This window comes from Neolamprologus multifasciatus, chromosome 19 (genome assembly GCF_963576455.1).
Source record: "Neolamprologus multifasciatus chromosome 19, fNeoMul1.2, whole genome shotgun sequence".
Lineage (NCBI taxonomy): Eukaryota > Metazoa > Chordata > Actinopteri > Cichliformes > Cichlidae > Neolamprologus > Neolamprologus multifasciatus.
The window spans coordinates 8,569,877-8,585,327 of NC_140457.1; the positions used below are offsets into that span (position 1 = coordinate 8,569,877).

At 41.5% G+C, this 15,451-nt stretch overlaps 1 protein-coding gene across 4 annotated transcripts in view; it reads left to right on the forward strand.

Annotated features, from left to right (window-relative positions):
* The window catches only part of pacs2 (phosphofurin acidic cluster sorting protein 2), a 76,331-nt gene that overhangs the window by 15,914 nt on the left and 44,966 nt on the right, over positions 1-15,451 (forward strand). The window contains exon 1 of one of the 4 annotated variants that reach the window (XM_085144409.1): positions 3-6,899. The exons of the other annotated variants lie outside the window; for them this stretch is intronic. The gene's annotated coding sequence lies outside the window, so the exon portion shown is untranslated. Of the gene's footprint in view, positions 1-2; positions 6,900-15,451 lie in introns of those variants that run through there. 4 annotated transcript variants of the gene reach the window in all.

The window sequence follows — 15,451 nt, forward strand, 5'->3', positions numbered from 1 at the left end:
GTTGACTTTTTTGAGTGTAGATAGGATGGAGGAGGAGCTGGTGGGAAAATATCGCCCTGCAACATGTGGTTAATGTTGTGAAAGGAAGTGAGAAGCGATTAGAAGTAGTGTTTGTTAAAGTAGTGGACTGTGTGTTCAATATCCCCTTTGGGAACTAGTGTGTTGTGGTTGAAGTTGTGTGTGCTTGATCTTTAGTAACACGAGGCTTTTCTCCTGTAAGTGTGGACTAAATACATTTTTTAAACTTCTTGAACTTTTACAGTACTTTATATTTTCTTGCAAGGAGCCAGACTTTCTTGTCATTTTTAAGGTGGTCTTGAGCAATAGTTCTGCAGGCTTTCTGAAGGTCTTTCAGAGTCTGGCTGCTTTTTCACCCATTTTCAGTCCGATTATTGTACCTGACCATTTTCAGAGGAATGTTTTTGTTTGCTGTTGAACCACTTAACACTGACCTATGAGTCAAGCTTAAAAAATGCATCTGACTCAACAGATGAACCGGTGTTGTTTTTACACATAACAGACAAAGTTAGCCGTTTTAAATATATCTTCTGGCGCTTTGTTACTGAATCTATGAAACATATCACGGAAAGTATTTTTGCACAAAAAAAAAGATTCTCAAAGAGTTAATAGAGGAAAACTTGAAATCTTTCTTCATTGTTTGTCCTAAAAATTTTTAAGGAAACTGGACCAGTGGAGAACAAAAGAAGAAGTGACAGGCCTAAAAAAAAGTTGTTTACAACATATGAGCCAGTTTCTGAAAGGAAACGAGGAGAAAGGCTGAAGTATGCCAAATTACGCAAGAACTGGACTCAACATCAGTAATCTGCAAAATACAGTGGATGCTATCTCATAGTTTCAGGCTACATTTCAGCCAGTTGTGTCAAAATTCATGAAATTATAAATGCAGAAAGATACCATTAGATTTTGATCCACCGTGCAATACCATCTGAGAAGTGTCTGATTGGCAACAGCTTCATTTTTCAGCTTGATAATTATCACAAGATTGATCGAGTCCGAACCTCAACATTACTGAGTCAGTGTGGGATCATCTTGACAGTGAATAGAACAAAAGACAGCGACTTCCAAAGAAGAGATTTTAAAGGGCTCGGGAAGCCTGAAGATCTGTTCCTGCACCCATTTCCCATTTTCCCAACAAAATGTATAGAATTGGGGTGGCTCACAATACTAAAGCTCTTGTACTTTGGTTAAACTAACAGTTTCCTGTAGCTTCGTTTGCTTTTGTAGAGTTTCTCCTTGTCTTCATTAGGCTTTGCATAGTTTTTAAGACTATAAGACGCTTGTTCGCGGGCCTTGAGTTGATTAATTCTGTTGAAAAGGTAACATTGTTGCACAGCGCTCATTACTTTCATACCCTGTTATGTAACTGTGATAATGCTCCATTCTGTTACAATAGTGCCCGCTTCGTTTTCCGCGCCCAAATCCACAAATCGTATTTAAATATCAATTCTGCTAATAGATGAGTTCCATTTCTAGAGAACATCACTGTGTAAAACTGGATTTTCTGTGATTGCTGGAGGTGACCTTATTTCCAAATGTGGCTCAAATTATTGAAATAGCTCCGTGATTACACAGGCCATCCTGGGGCCTGTTTACTTTATCCCATGTTCCAGTATTATTTTTTTTATGTGTAATCCAGGAATAAAAAAAAGAGGTTAACAGGCTGGAAATAGAGAGAGACGTGTCAAAACTTTGTGCTAGATGTAGATGAGATTTGAGCTTGTCCTGCTCTGAATCAAGATGTCTTTGTAGCCCAGAGGAAAAATATTGATGAGTCGATTTCCTCTAATGAGGGTGATAAAGTTTGGTTAACGAGACAACAGATTTGCAGATTTAATCATTACTGTCACAAAAATGTACAGAAAATTAACAACAAGAATCGATGTCTCAGGCTTAAAGTAAATTTTCTGCCTCGCTAGTGATGTAACCTCAACTGGCTGTCTGAAGAAGTTTTATATTTACACTTTGGCTTTTTTGCGGCATTAGTATTCATCGAGCGCCTCGCTTTGATTTACTTCGGCGTCTTGATTTGTTCCCTCGTTTTTCATGCGAGTGTTTTTTGTTTTGGGGGGTTTTTTTTAGCCTGTGGAAAAGTGAATTTCTGTGCTGAATGGACTTATTGTTTCTCACTGCGACCTTATTTCCAGTGTAGCTGTGTGGTTTTTGATTTGTGTGTCCAAACAGTGGCTTCCAGGGAAATCCTCGTAATACATTAATCACTGATTTCCTTAGCAGCAGTGTTTGTGTCGCGTTTCCTTTTGGCAGCAGGTAAATCTGACGTTGTTTGTTGATCATTAATGTCATATGTGCCTCGTGCCTTCCTTCCCTGCATTTTTGTGCGGTCTCTCATGAGCGTGCCCTTTCATTTTTGCAGTTTTGCAGGAGGACCCTGTAGGCTGTATTGTGAGCGTGGCTCCTGCAGCACCCGGCGTGAGAAGCAGTTGCTATTTCGGTTCTCCCTTCACAGAGGCTTAAATAACTTTTTTTTCCTGAATTTAGAGCATGCAGGAGAAATGTAGGTCAGGTTTCTCTGGAAAACTTGCAGCCGTTAGGACCGCTTAGAAGGTTTTACATATTGTAGTAATTAGGAAAGCTGCTATGCCACATCTGGCATCTCACTCCTGGGTGGTTGAGTCATATGACCTCGTTCGTGTTTCCACCGAGCTCCTCCCTGATGGCTGGACAGATGGACACGGTGAAAATCCTGAGGTTGGCACAAGCAGCTAAAACCTCTCATGTGTCCCTGGATAACTAGAAATGAACGTCCATTATCACTGCCAGTCAAAAGTCAAGCGTAGTTTGACAAGCCTGTGAACATAACCTTTTTGACCTCCTGGACGCTGAGCAAGCTTCGACAGCGCAGTCCTGTTAATCTGCTCCAGTACGGATGGTCAATGAAGTTGTGGGGATTTTAACAACGGAGAACAGTGATTCAAATTATTCATCAAGTCTGCTATGATATTTTTTTTTAAAAAGCTTTGTTTAGTCCAGAAGGAGAGGATTTTTAGTCTCTGACCTGACTGTTAAATAGCGCTTCGCCTCTTTAATCCATTTTTGTTTGAGCAGACAGACGACATTAAAAGCTTCTCTTACAGCTCAGACAGCCTCGCTCTTTGAAATGGGTTACCGTGTGATGTGTGACCCCATAAAGGAAATATTGTGCTCTGACAAAAGGCAGCTGAGCCTCCGTGAAGCTGAAGCAGGTCACAAATGTAGAGACGATTGTCCAAAAAATGGTGCGGAGGGTGACCTATAAAAATGAAACGGAGATGACTGTTTAGCTCACCGGGTACAGTTGCTAAATAATTGGCTGCAGGAATGAGAACTGCTGTCAAATAATATAAAGTCAGATTTTAAGGTAATTTTTTTTTAATGATTTGCAGATTTTGATGCATCCTAACCTTCTCCAGTGATCCACTGCACAGTTTGCACCACTAGTTGTTTATTTTGATGACTACTTATAAAAGTACTGGATCCCAATGGGCTTCAGTTTTCCTCTGTCATTTAAAATTTCTCTACATTTAGATGAAACACAAACTGTCATAAGCGTTACAGAAAACTACAGCTGCACTGAGCTTGAGATAATAGCACTTAGCAGAGGTTTCCTAGCTTTGAAAATGAACTTGCTCATGCTTTTACCTTTTCTCATTCAAACTCCTTTAACAGGCTTTTTACTTCACATATTTGAGCTATTCTTCGTTTGTTGACAGTTAATTATTAGACTTCATTTTAAAATGTTAGTTTTAACTTTTAGAGCCCTACATGGGCGAGCCTCCCAGTATGTTTCTGACCTGCTGAAGCCTCGTTCTTCTTCCTGAGCTCTTGCGTCATTGGCTCAAAGGTTGCTGCTTTCCTGGCGAGGATTGGGCTTTTCAGGCAGCTTTTATGTTGTACAGACTCCACTGAGTCTGTTAAAAAGCAGCTGAAACATTTTTATACAGATAGTCTTTTGTTTAAGTTGTTATATGTTATACTTTTATTCCTTGTGTGTGATTTTTAAAGCACTTTTTTTTTTTTTTACTATCGGCCAACTCTGAAATATCTATTTTTAGTTTACTACAAAATACTCTGCAGCTTTTGATTCTTCTTCAAAAAATACAGGACCTTATAAGAGGGTGAGAAGAAGGGTGAAGCATGCTTTGAAAATGTTGGCTGGAACATTTGACCATCTGAATTCATGAGATCTGTTGCGCATCTGCTATTATCAGCTACTGCAGGGAGGAGCTTCCCTAAAGGAAGACTTCTATTTCTTATCATTACTAAATTTGTGCATTCTGTGCTTTGATAAGATGAATTCTTTTTGATGTTTGCTGGATTTTTTTCAGTAAATGAAGCAGTCTTTCATTCTCATTTATATCCAGAAGTTATTTTATTTGGAGTATCCATTTTCAGATGGCGTTCTGAACATACTGCGTTACATTCAACATCCACTTTAGCCACAAAACGCACACTCACGTGCAGTTCATACACTCTCACGGGCCATTTGACTAAAACAGTCAGAGGTCCAGGTGGCCACAGTGTGAACCTTTCAGCCACTTCAGTTAAAAAACATTCATATAATTGCACAGAGCGCCCTGCACGTCCATTTTCAGCTCCCCTATAATGCAGAAACCTGTCAGAGCAACAATATGAGATCTGCACGAAAGCGCCCTTCAGCTGAAGAACATGGTGAATACAGCAAATGTGCGTTCTCTGTTGTGACTGCACAGTTAATTTGCTCCATAATTACACAGGCAAAAGAGCTCCCAAACTCTCGACTGGTATGAAAATCATTATGTTGGACACAGACTGGCTGCAGTGGAATCTGAAGTGTCTGCTGTTTGTTTAATGCATCTTTAGATTGGATTTTTAACCCCAGCATGGTGAAATGAAAGTTCTGGCAAGATTTGAGGCTTTTTAAAAATGATTTAGTGAATCATTCTCAGTCATATTTTGCAAAAACTGAAAATTTTCCTGCATTGCCATTCCTGTTTTTGCAAAGCCAAGTACTTAAAGAGATCGTTTTCCTGTTGTGCAAGACGTTAACTAGCCTGTACAGATTCCAGACCTCAAACACATCCAACACCTTTGGGAGGAATTGGACAAGTGGGAGCCAGGCATTGCTGCCAGACATCAGTGATGGATCTCACTAATGCTCCTGTGGCTGAATGTGAGCAGCCAAGTTGCTTTTTCTTGGTCCTTCTAGACTAGCAGAGACTCTGACAACAATCTTGTGCAATATATGTTGTCTCAGTGTACCAAAATCGAAATTTTCATATCAGAGATAAGCCCACAGGCCAGACTTACACAGCATATGCAAATGTTTAGCGGTAGTGTGGCAGCTGAAAGTTTCGTGTGGATTAAAATGACTTCACGAGATCATCTTGTTTTGAAAAGTCCTGGATATGGACACTGGCCTCAGACATGCTGTAAATACCATGATTTGACAGCCTAGCGATGATTAAAGTGGGTGTCCAGAATGCTGGCATCATAAGAGGAGTGTGTGCAGCATGTTGCTGCAAACAAAGCTCTCATTTGTATTCTGGTTTGGGGTTTTTTTTCCTGCTCCCAGAGGCCACAGATCATTTTATTCTTTAGTGCATCAGTTTCTCTGCACTTTGGCTGCAAAACATGAAACAGAGACTTTGCTTTGGGCTGCCTGCTTCATGTTTGTCTGCTGTTCTGTACCTCAAAGCCAACTCAGAACCTATATACTTTATCCTTTTATACATACACATTTTTTTTCCCCAGACACTCTTCCTTACAAAGCAGACACATCTCCCTGGAGATAAATCGGTTTTCGTATATCCATCGTGCTTTTAATTGTTTCTAGGTCATTCAGACTCTGAGCTGATGTAAAACATAGAATTCAAATCTTTGTGTCCTGCATATTTAATGGAGCACATTTATTATAGATTTTTTTTAACATTGTGAATATAGCTCTAATAGGTCAGTGTTTTCTCACTCGACCATCAAATTTCATGGCAGAGGATATCGTGAGGTAGATAGCAGATGTGAGAAAATTTGATTATTGGGCCGTTTCTGGCTGGCTGGCCCTTCATTAGGCAACACTCTGTTATAGTGTGCTATTTCTGTGTGATGCTTAGAGAAACTGCAATAAAAACAGGATCTCAGACTCTACAGGCTTCAGTTAGCATATTGAATGTTAAAGTTAATGACAGTATAATTAGAAAAAGACTAAAGAAGCATGTATTGTGTTGAAGGATCGCCTCTTTAAAAAAAAAAACACCAACAAGAAAAACATGGCAGCACAGCTTAGGTTTGGAAAGTTGCTTCTGAACAAACCACATGACACCTGGAACAAAGTCTTCTTGGACAGACTAGACCAAAGTAATGTTTGGCCCTAACACACAACATCATGTTTTGAGAAAACCAATGCAGCACTAACACCTCATACCAGCTGTCAAACACAGTGGTGGAGGGTTGATGATTTGGGCTTGTTTTGCAGCCAGAGAATCTGGGAACCTCGCTGTCATTGAGTCGACGATGAACTCTTCTGTATACCAACGTGTTCTAGAGTGTAATGTGAGGCCATCTGTCCGACAGCTACAGCTTGGCCAAAACTGGGTCATGCAACAGGACAATTACCCCAAGCACAAATCTACAACAGAATGACTGAAAAATAAAAAAAATCAAGGTGTTTTGAGTCCAGACTTCAATCTGACTGAAATGCTGTGGAGACAGCTGTGCACAAATAGATGCCTGCAAACCTCAATGAACTGAAATAACATTGTAAAGAAGAGTCGAGCAAATTCATTACGAAACATCGTCTGACTTTGGAGTTTCCGGGGATTTTCACTCTCCGTCAGACTTCTCGGGAGCCCGCTGCTTGCGCTGTCATAATGAAAGTCTGATGATATATAACAACAGAGCAGTCAACAGTGAGTATTACACAGCGGCTGTTTTTCAAGAGCCATATATTGAAATTTATATTAAAGCTATTTATAGCTTTAATTTATATTTATATTTATCTGATCCTCGTTGTGTCCAAAAACTTCTTCTGGCCAGCTTGATGGCTAAAGGTGTGCTCTTGTTTCAGTGCACCTTTTCTCCCATGCTTTTATGGGAGCATGAACCTCTCCCCGCTGGTTTACTGTGATTTCATTCAACAGCTCTGGTGTCTGCAGGTACTAAAAGCCATAAACCACCATCAGCCTGACGTCCAGTGTACACAGACTGGGAGATAGGGAGGGAGACTGCTATTGATTACTTTGTGGGGCTTTTTTACTGCAGGGTGCAGGGAAGGTTAGCCTGCTCAATACTGTCTTCTAAGTTCACAAATTTACATTGCAACTATTGGCTGTTGCTGGTCAGTTGGGAAGCTAGTTAATATGCATCCAAAGCCTTTTTCGATAGAAAGTAATGCATTATTTATTCGAGGAGGCTGTTACTACAACTTTGAACTTCCATGTCAGTCTCATTTAGTGTTTCATAGCATCATGCGTTTAAGGTTACACCGAGGAAGGATCCATTTTTGCTGTTCTGTTTTAGAAATGGTGTGTATGTCAGGGTGGCAGCGTCTGTCAATCCAGGATGAAAAATCTCAAAATCCAGTGGAAGGATTTCTGTGAAGCTTTTTCAAGATATTCGTGTTCTCCAGAGGATGAACCCTAACATGTTCAATGATCACATCCCGTGGTTTCTCACTGATGTTTGATTTCAAATGATTTAAAACCTAAATCAAACCAAACAGTCATGCTTGTTTGAGGTGATTTCAGCTTAGACTTGTTAAATCCAAACAACCATAGTATGTCTCAGTACTTGATTTATACAGTGCACAGCATAGGGCTCTGTCCAGTCGTTATCAGGGCCAGTGGGATCACAGCTTAATCTACATTAATAGAAAAATCTTTACTCATGAAATAGAAAACAAAACTGGCTTTCTGTCACGGTCTGGCTGGCAGACCGTGGGGAGATGGGGAAATAGGACCCAAACGCCGGACTCTTCAGTGCAACAGTGTTTATTTACAAGGTGGTGAAGTAAACAACAATAAATCCCCAGTTTCCCAGACTCCCGTGTAGTGTCTTCTTCCTAAAAGTCCCCGTGTAGTGCTCTCTGCCCCAGTGTCCCTGCACTCCCCGTGCTCACTGCTCCTTCTCGTCCCACACTCCTCCTGAGGGGAAAACAATAGAGGCAGCCGTTACACACTGTATCCATGCAGGCAAACACTAACACTTGACTATGCTGGAAGACTGACGTGAAGTCAAACGCAATAATCCAGCGTCGGTGGAAGCTCCATCACTCTTCTAAATAGCTCCACCGACGAGCCCAGATGAGGAGCAGGTGTGCGGCAAGGACTTCGGGTGTGGCCAGGCCTCAAGTCAGGCCACGCCCCCAGGGCTGAAGGTGCCTGTAACTTGGCCACAGAAGAAAGGCAACACAGCCACCTGCCTACATACAGATGTGCACAGGGGCAGTGCAGACAACACACCAAATAATAATAACAATAACAATAATAATAATAATAATGATAATCCTAGTCCCCACTGCCCACGGACCCCGAGTCCCCAGAGCCGGGTCCGTGACACTTTCTAGTTAATAACATTTACCTGTTTTTGCAATATATGACAGCAATTATAGAAAGAACAAGCAAGAAAATGATCTGCAAATGGGTAAAAACAGAGGATTTCAAGAATACATGTAAAAGTGACCCACTTAAGTAACATTGGTTTATAAGGACAAAGATTATGAGACATTATTCAAAAGGTTCGATTTGCATATTTTTTCTTTAAATATAACAAAATGCCTATGGATCACAAATGGATTACAAAACACTTGTAAACATACAAATAACGTATTTAGGAGTACACAAGTGTAGTGGTTAACACATTTGTACACACCACAGGTTTGAGGCTGGGAGGACACATTATTGGAGTTTCCCAGGTAGTTTACATCTAGTGCCGGTCTAAAGCCCAGCTGAGTGGAAGAGTCTTTTCCCAAATCCACATCGTTGGAAAGTAAGGGACAGCCAAAAGTGCCATCATCATGTTTTTCAGAGGATGACCCCCAGACATCTTTAGTGATCCCCTGACTTATTCAGTAGTGCCGCTATCAGGTTACGGGGTGAACTGCTGTGAAAGATAAATAACAATAAAATTATTGATCCTATTGTTACATTTAAAAATAAATTCTGTTATTATTTTGGATTATGACCAAACAACCAACAAACTGTGTGCTTAGTAGAATTAACAGATGCTGTTAGTATGTGCTAAATGTCAGCACGTATGATTGTCATTGTGGGCACGTTAACATGCGGACGTTCGGAAGTGTCACAGTGCAGCCTCACACTGATGCTAGTATTGCTTTGGACTGTGCAAGAATTGTGCATGATTGCAGGCATAACTGTGTCATTGACGCAGTCATTCCCACTTAATTATCTCAATATACGCATAAAATGTAATAAAAGCACATCTTTGTTTGTCTCCCATCACACCTCCTTAAATGTCGACTTTCAGCCTTCACGAGTGATTGAGTTTGCTCTTTGATCGATGGCCGTCTCTCCCTTTGTCTCTGCTCCTTCTTTCAGCTTGAACTGGGACAACGTCAGTGAAGCAATCAAGCGTGAGTGTTGGCAAACCTCGAATTTGTTATCTCGAGATAATGAGGCACAGGCTTTACTTCACTGAAGGAATATGTTTGATATCTACAGCCCCTTTGAAGAACGCACAAACCTGCCTCAGTCTCTGCAGCCTTTGCAAAATATGATTACAGCTCTTTTTTTTTTTTTAACCTCAAAAGAGACGTTTCAGGAAATGAAATGAACCCATTCATTCCCTCCTGCTTCTGTGATGATAGCCTTGCTTCTGCACTGTCTAACATGTACCACCACAGTGACGGTGAAGACTCCGCTGTTGTGCGCGAGGCTAATTAAGAGGCCGTGTTACAGTGAAGCATTGAGCAGATGCCAGAATATGAGACAATAAGAAAGAGGTGTCTCGCGTGAAGGCCGGCGGTGCTTTGTCTCGGAGCACACACAGTGAAGCGCCGACACGGCCTCGTGGCCTAATGGATCTCTCTATTAATAAAAGATAAGCGGTCAATTATTGAGCTGTCAAAATGACTTTTGGGACGACACGAGCTGGAGGGCTAAGGGGAGGCGAGGAGCCAGAGTTTTAAGTAGAAAGGGAGTGTCTATCCTCAGAGGCTGTCACCTTTAGCACTCTGTCGCCTTCTTTCTCCTTCCTCTTTTACATTTTTCCTCCTTTTTCTGCATAAACTAGTCCCCAAATGAAATCCGCCTTCTTCCTCTTCTCTTCATATATCATGTATAAAATGAATGAAACTGCATTTAAACTGCTTGCGACTGCTGCTGCTGCTTTGGTTCGTTTTTAAAGTAGTTTTGCTTTCATTTCAGTCTAATTCAGTTTAGCTGTGAGTGCTGTGACTTAACTGTTGTTTTTCTCTCTCAGTTCCATTTTTCACATGAATTTTACGGTTTACTTTTTGTGCTCATTATTACCCTGCTGTGCAATTAAAAATTTAAATTCTCTCTCACACAATCACTAACACAACTCCAATTTATTTAGTCCAAACCAGATGCAGAAATACGACTTTAATTATGTTTTCGTGCTTTCGATTTTCTTTCTACTTTATCTTTCATGTGCACCCATTCACTCCTACTGGCTTCCCTTTATGCCGTGTCCTCCCTTTGAGCCAATTAAGAAATACCAAGCTACAATCCTAGCATACAATTTTCCCCCCACTGCCATGTAAAGATAAAAATCTCAAGTGCTCTTTCTCGCTATTTTTTCCTCGACCTAATAAGTAATGGCATTCCTGTGTTTGGCAGTGTTGAGGAGAGCCTCAGCATTTCCTCCTCACCACCTTTCATGATAAAAGCATGCTGTTGTGCAGACAGAAGTGGAGGTGTGAAGAAGCCAGAGCGGAGCCGAATGTATCTCCTGCCGCTGCGCTGGCCTTCAAAGCTTAATGATCTACTGACACAGATTCACTGAGCAAATACGAGCGTGATTTATATGAAGGGAGGCCGCGGAGGTTCAGGATGGAGTTTAGACTTTGCCTCAGTCGTCTCGTCTGTTTATTATTCATGAGCGACTTCAAAGAAGGGATGAATGTGTATGAGTGTATGAGTACATGCGCGTGTGCTTTTGTTGTGGACTGTGTGGGTTCAGGTTGTATGAGGAATGATCTGATCACAGTTTCCATTTGTGTCCTGCACATCTGTCACTACTGAATACTTAAAAACATGGCCGATCTTAGACCGGCTCTGCTAGTTTTATGTTTAACAGATAGAGATGAGGATGATGTTCATCTTCTGAACTAACTCATCGCCAACATGTTTAACTTGGCGTGTTTGTGTGCGTGCGTGTGCACTTCAGCGCTCATTCATTCACAGACTTGTACTCTTGTTGTCAAAGCTGTCTTCTCTTGTCAGAAGGGTTGAAGTCAAATCTATTTTAGGCTCTGTTTGTCCTGAGCTTCATGACCAACACACACACTTACACACAGACGCGCACACACACACCTACTAGGCTTTGCTCTGTCACTTCACTGCATCTTCTCCTTAGCCAGCCAGTAAACCCCGCAGCTGAATATTGCATGAGCAGCTGAGCGCTCGAGGGTCTCCGGCACACGCCTGAATAATGGCAAAGAACCGCAGCAGATTGATTATAGCGTGCGTGGTGTGACTGCTTGGTCTGCCTACCATAGCAAAACTCTGGACCTTTATTGTGTATAGAAACTTACAACTTACATATATGTGTCTGTGACACTCTGTAATGAGGGTGTTAGTATCTCCTGATGTTGCTGCACTCGTTTTTATCTTTATACACTATATGAATTTATTGTGGGACTTCACTAGATTAGGCCTCAGTCACACAGGCCAAGAGCTCTGTCATGTGGTAACCATTGGTTCAGACTGGTGTTGAAATAGTAGTCAAACACTGAAATTTGGACACAAACTGGAAACCAGTAACGTTTGCCATCAGTTTAAAAGCTGGCCTTTTGAAATGTGTTAGTGTAAACTTTACTTCAAAGGCATTTGAAGTTGCTCATGAATAATAAACAGACGACTGAGGCGAAGTCTAAACTCCGTTCTGGGTTGCATCACACTTGCAAGTGTTACTACAGCTAAATGGAGCAAAAAGGCAAGTGTTTGCAAACAGCTGAGCGTCTTAGATGCAAACCATAAGCAAAGTCAGCAATTACTGAAAAGCGAAGCAATGGGATTGTTTCGCTTTTCAGTGATTGCTGACTTTGCACCTGATTTAACCCAGCAACAGTCAGAAACTTGCAACAATCTCACCTTACAGTTGAGGAACGCTCATCTTTCCCTAGCAACTAAAGGTTGCCAGGGCATTGCCAACCTGTTTTTGAGTAACTGAGGCCTAAGCTTTACACAGCTTCTGTATTATGTGTCTTGTCAATTTCTGGAAGCCATCCTGTACATTTGTGTGTATGCTCTCCATTTAGAAAATAACATGATGAATAACATGAACATTTCCAACCTGATTGGCTACTCCTAATATTCTAACCTTTTTCCACGCCCAAGATGCTGGCCTCAGACTTGAAGCGGGCTCTGCGCAGTCTTTGCCTGCTGCTAATTAACAGTTCAGAGAAGTCGAAAGGACAAATTCCCCAACAGGCTAACAAAGTGAAAATGTGCTGCCACAGCGCCGTGATGTTCCCAAGCATTTCTTAGATGTCATGACAGAAGCGAAGGACTCAATGGTGCATGAAAATTGTATCTGTGGTCAATTAAATACCAAATAAAATAAAACACTTTGCACTCTGTGGGTAAAACAAGAAATCCATATTTCTTTGGTGGGAAGGCATGCAAACATTGGAAACAGAAACTTTCTTTTTACAAGTCATTCCACAGCACAAGTGACAGGTTGCATCTTTGCAGCATGCTAGTACAGCACAAGCTGGGGGTTTGCTCAATCCTACTAATAAGTTTTGACAACATCAATTACCCTCTTATCTCTCCGACTGCGGCTGTCAATCTTCATGCAGGGATGGAGGATGTCTTCTTTCCTAACCATTTGTCATTGCATGAAAACTAGTGACTTTCTTAAATCACTGCACTGATGTTTTCATGCTTTACTGTATACATTTAAGCGTGACTAAATGTTATTATGAGCCCGAGTGGGAGCCCACAGGGTTTGCTCTCTGCTCTGATTCTGACATCCGGGATTAACATTACACTCTCTGAGTGAATGTGTAGTCAACGGAGACAGCTGTAAGCTTGTATAGTTGATGGTTGATGTCTGAACTAATGATGTTGTGGGTTTAGTCACTGCCAGTTCATTCCTGAAGCACCCAAAAGGTTGTCATGTCCAGTGAGACTCGCTTTAATGTCTCCAACAACCTGCCAGATGCTTCTCAATGTGCCAGAAACTTTGCTGTATGTCAGTTTGTGTGAGAACTTGTTTGTGCACTCATTAAAAGCAAATACATCCAAGATGCCACTTATTTCCAAACTAATCACCAAATGGTAGTGAAACCATGAACTCGCACACTCGCAGGGCAACACACTCTTCTTCGTTGGATAATACTTGTGCAAAAGTGTGCAAGGTTTTCATGTATGCACATCTAGTTTTGTGTATGTTATATTTTTAGTTTAACTTCCTAGAATATATGCATTGTTTTCACAATTACTGAACAAATAGTTTGACTGAAGGATGCAACAAGGACGTGCAGGGGGTTGACGTGATGGAGGAGGATGCTAGGGATAGGGTGAGGTGGAGGAAGATGATCCGCGTGGTGACCTCCAAAGGGAGCAGCTGAAAGAAGAAGAAGGACTCAACAAGGCTAATAATGGACAGGAGTCAGTGGAGGTTTTCGAACTTTATAGTATTTTATGTTCTGCGGTCAGCCTTTAGTTCACCGCCTGTCGCTGCCTCATGTGCCACAGAAACTATCCTAGCAGTAAATCCCAGAGTAGTCCCAGACTGAGCAAAAAATAACCTTTTCTTGGCAAAGTTTTATTTTTGACTTGCTGCTTGAAGTTTCCTCAGGAAGGTGCAGTAATTGAGAGTTGTAGGCTGGCAGATGTCAGTGCTTGAAACCAAAACCCTGAGAAAGAGCATCTGGCTGTCAAATCTGATATTGCACCATCTAAAATAAGTTGTTGCATCTGTGCAAGCACTGCCCTCCTTCTCTTTCTGTCTTTGGTGTGCTTTCACTCTCATTATAAAGCTTCTCTTTTCTAGCTTAACTCCCCCCCCCCCCACCCCCCCACCCCTTCTCCCTCTCTCTCTCTCTCCTTTCTCTGGTCTCGCTGAGTATAAATTCATCCTGCCTCTCTCCCAAAATTGCAGCCTCATGCACATTTGTAAAGCTCAGAGATGTAAAAGCAGTGTTTTAGGGGGCAGCCTGGGCACTGATCCAGCTGAGGACTCCCTCCCTCCATCCTTAGGCTTCCTGGCGTCTCACCATGTGCCTCACTCTATCAGGATAATACTATCCAACAGGAGAGAATTAAAACAAGAAGAAATTGCCTGATCATCAGTCTGAACCACTCTCTTTCTGGACTTGAATCGGTTTATAGCTTTTACAAATTAAGCATTGTCAAATCTGAAGAAGAAGATCAAGCGATTAAGGTCCCAGTTACACAGGGGTAAAGACCAGTCTGCAACCATTTGGCAACTGGTGGTCGTGGAGGGAAAAATCGGTATTCCCCGACTGGTTGTGAATGGTTGCTGGGAGTTGAGGGTACTTGCTGTGAAATTTATTGCTAAAGCCTTACTCATAGACTGGTCAGTGAACTGGCCAACTGAGTCTGATCGTATGGAGATTTATATGAAAATCATAAAGAATACACGAGAACATCAAAAATCTGAGAAGCTCAGATGACATCGCTTTGGAGATTGTTTTCAATTCTCTGTTTCACTTCAGCTCTTTGTACATAATAATTTAGCTCTTCTTTGTGGTTGGCTGATAGACCAACAACAGGGAAGCATGAGTAGCCCACAGTCCAGTTGTCTGTGACACTGCCCCCTGGTGGCAGTAAACAGCTACAACATGTAAACACTAGAAAAGCTGGACCTACCTGCTGCAACTGCTTCATAATTAAAGTGACTTCACAATAAGAGCTTCGCTGGTAGTGATGAGAAATGGTTGGAGGGAGGTTTGTTCTTTTTTTCTTGAATGAAGGATGGATATTGAACTTTCAGTTCTTAGCATTGACTTAAACCTGAGGTAGGCAGAAATCGGAATATTCCAAATATTGTACTTTAAACCGAAGCATCTTTTTTTAAATTATATTTTTGCCAAGTCAGTTGTTAAGTCAATAATCTGAGTCTTTGCACGTAACACTGTTTAGATGAGAATAAACAAAAGTTTTTGGTATTTTGTGGGGATTTTCCTTGGGGGGAAACACACACAACAAATTCAAGCGTGGCCGCTCATTCCTGTCATAAATCCACCACTCTCACTCATCTTTCCTGTCTGTAATGCTCACCAACCAGA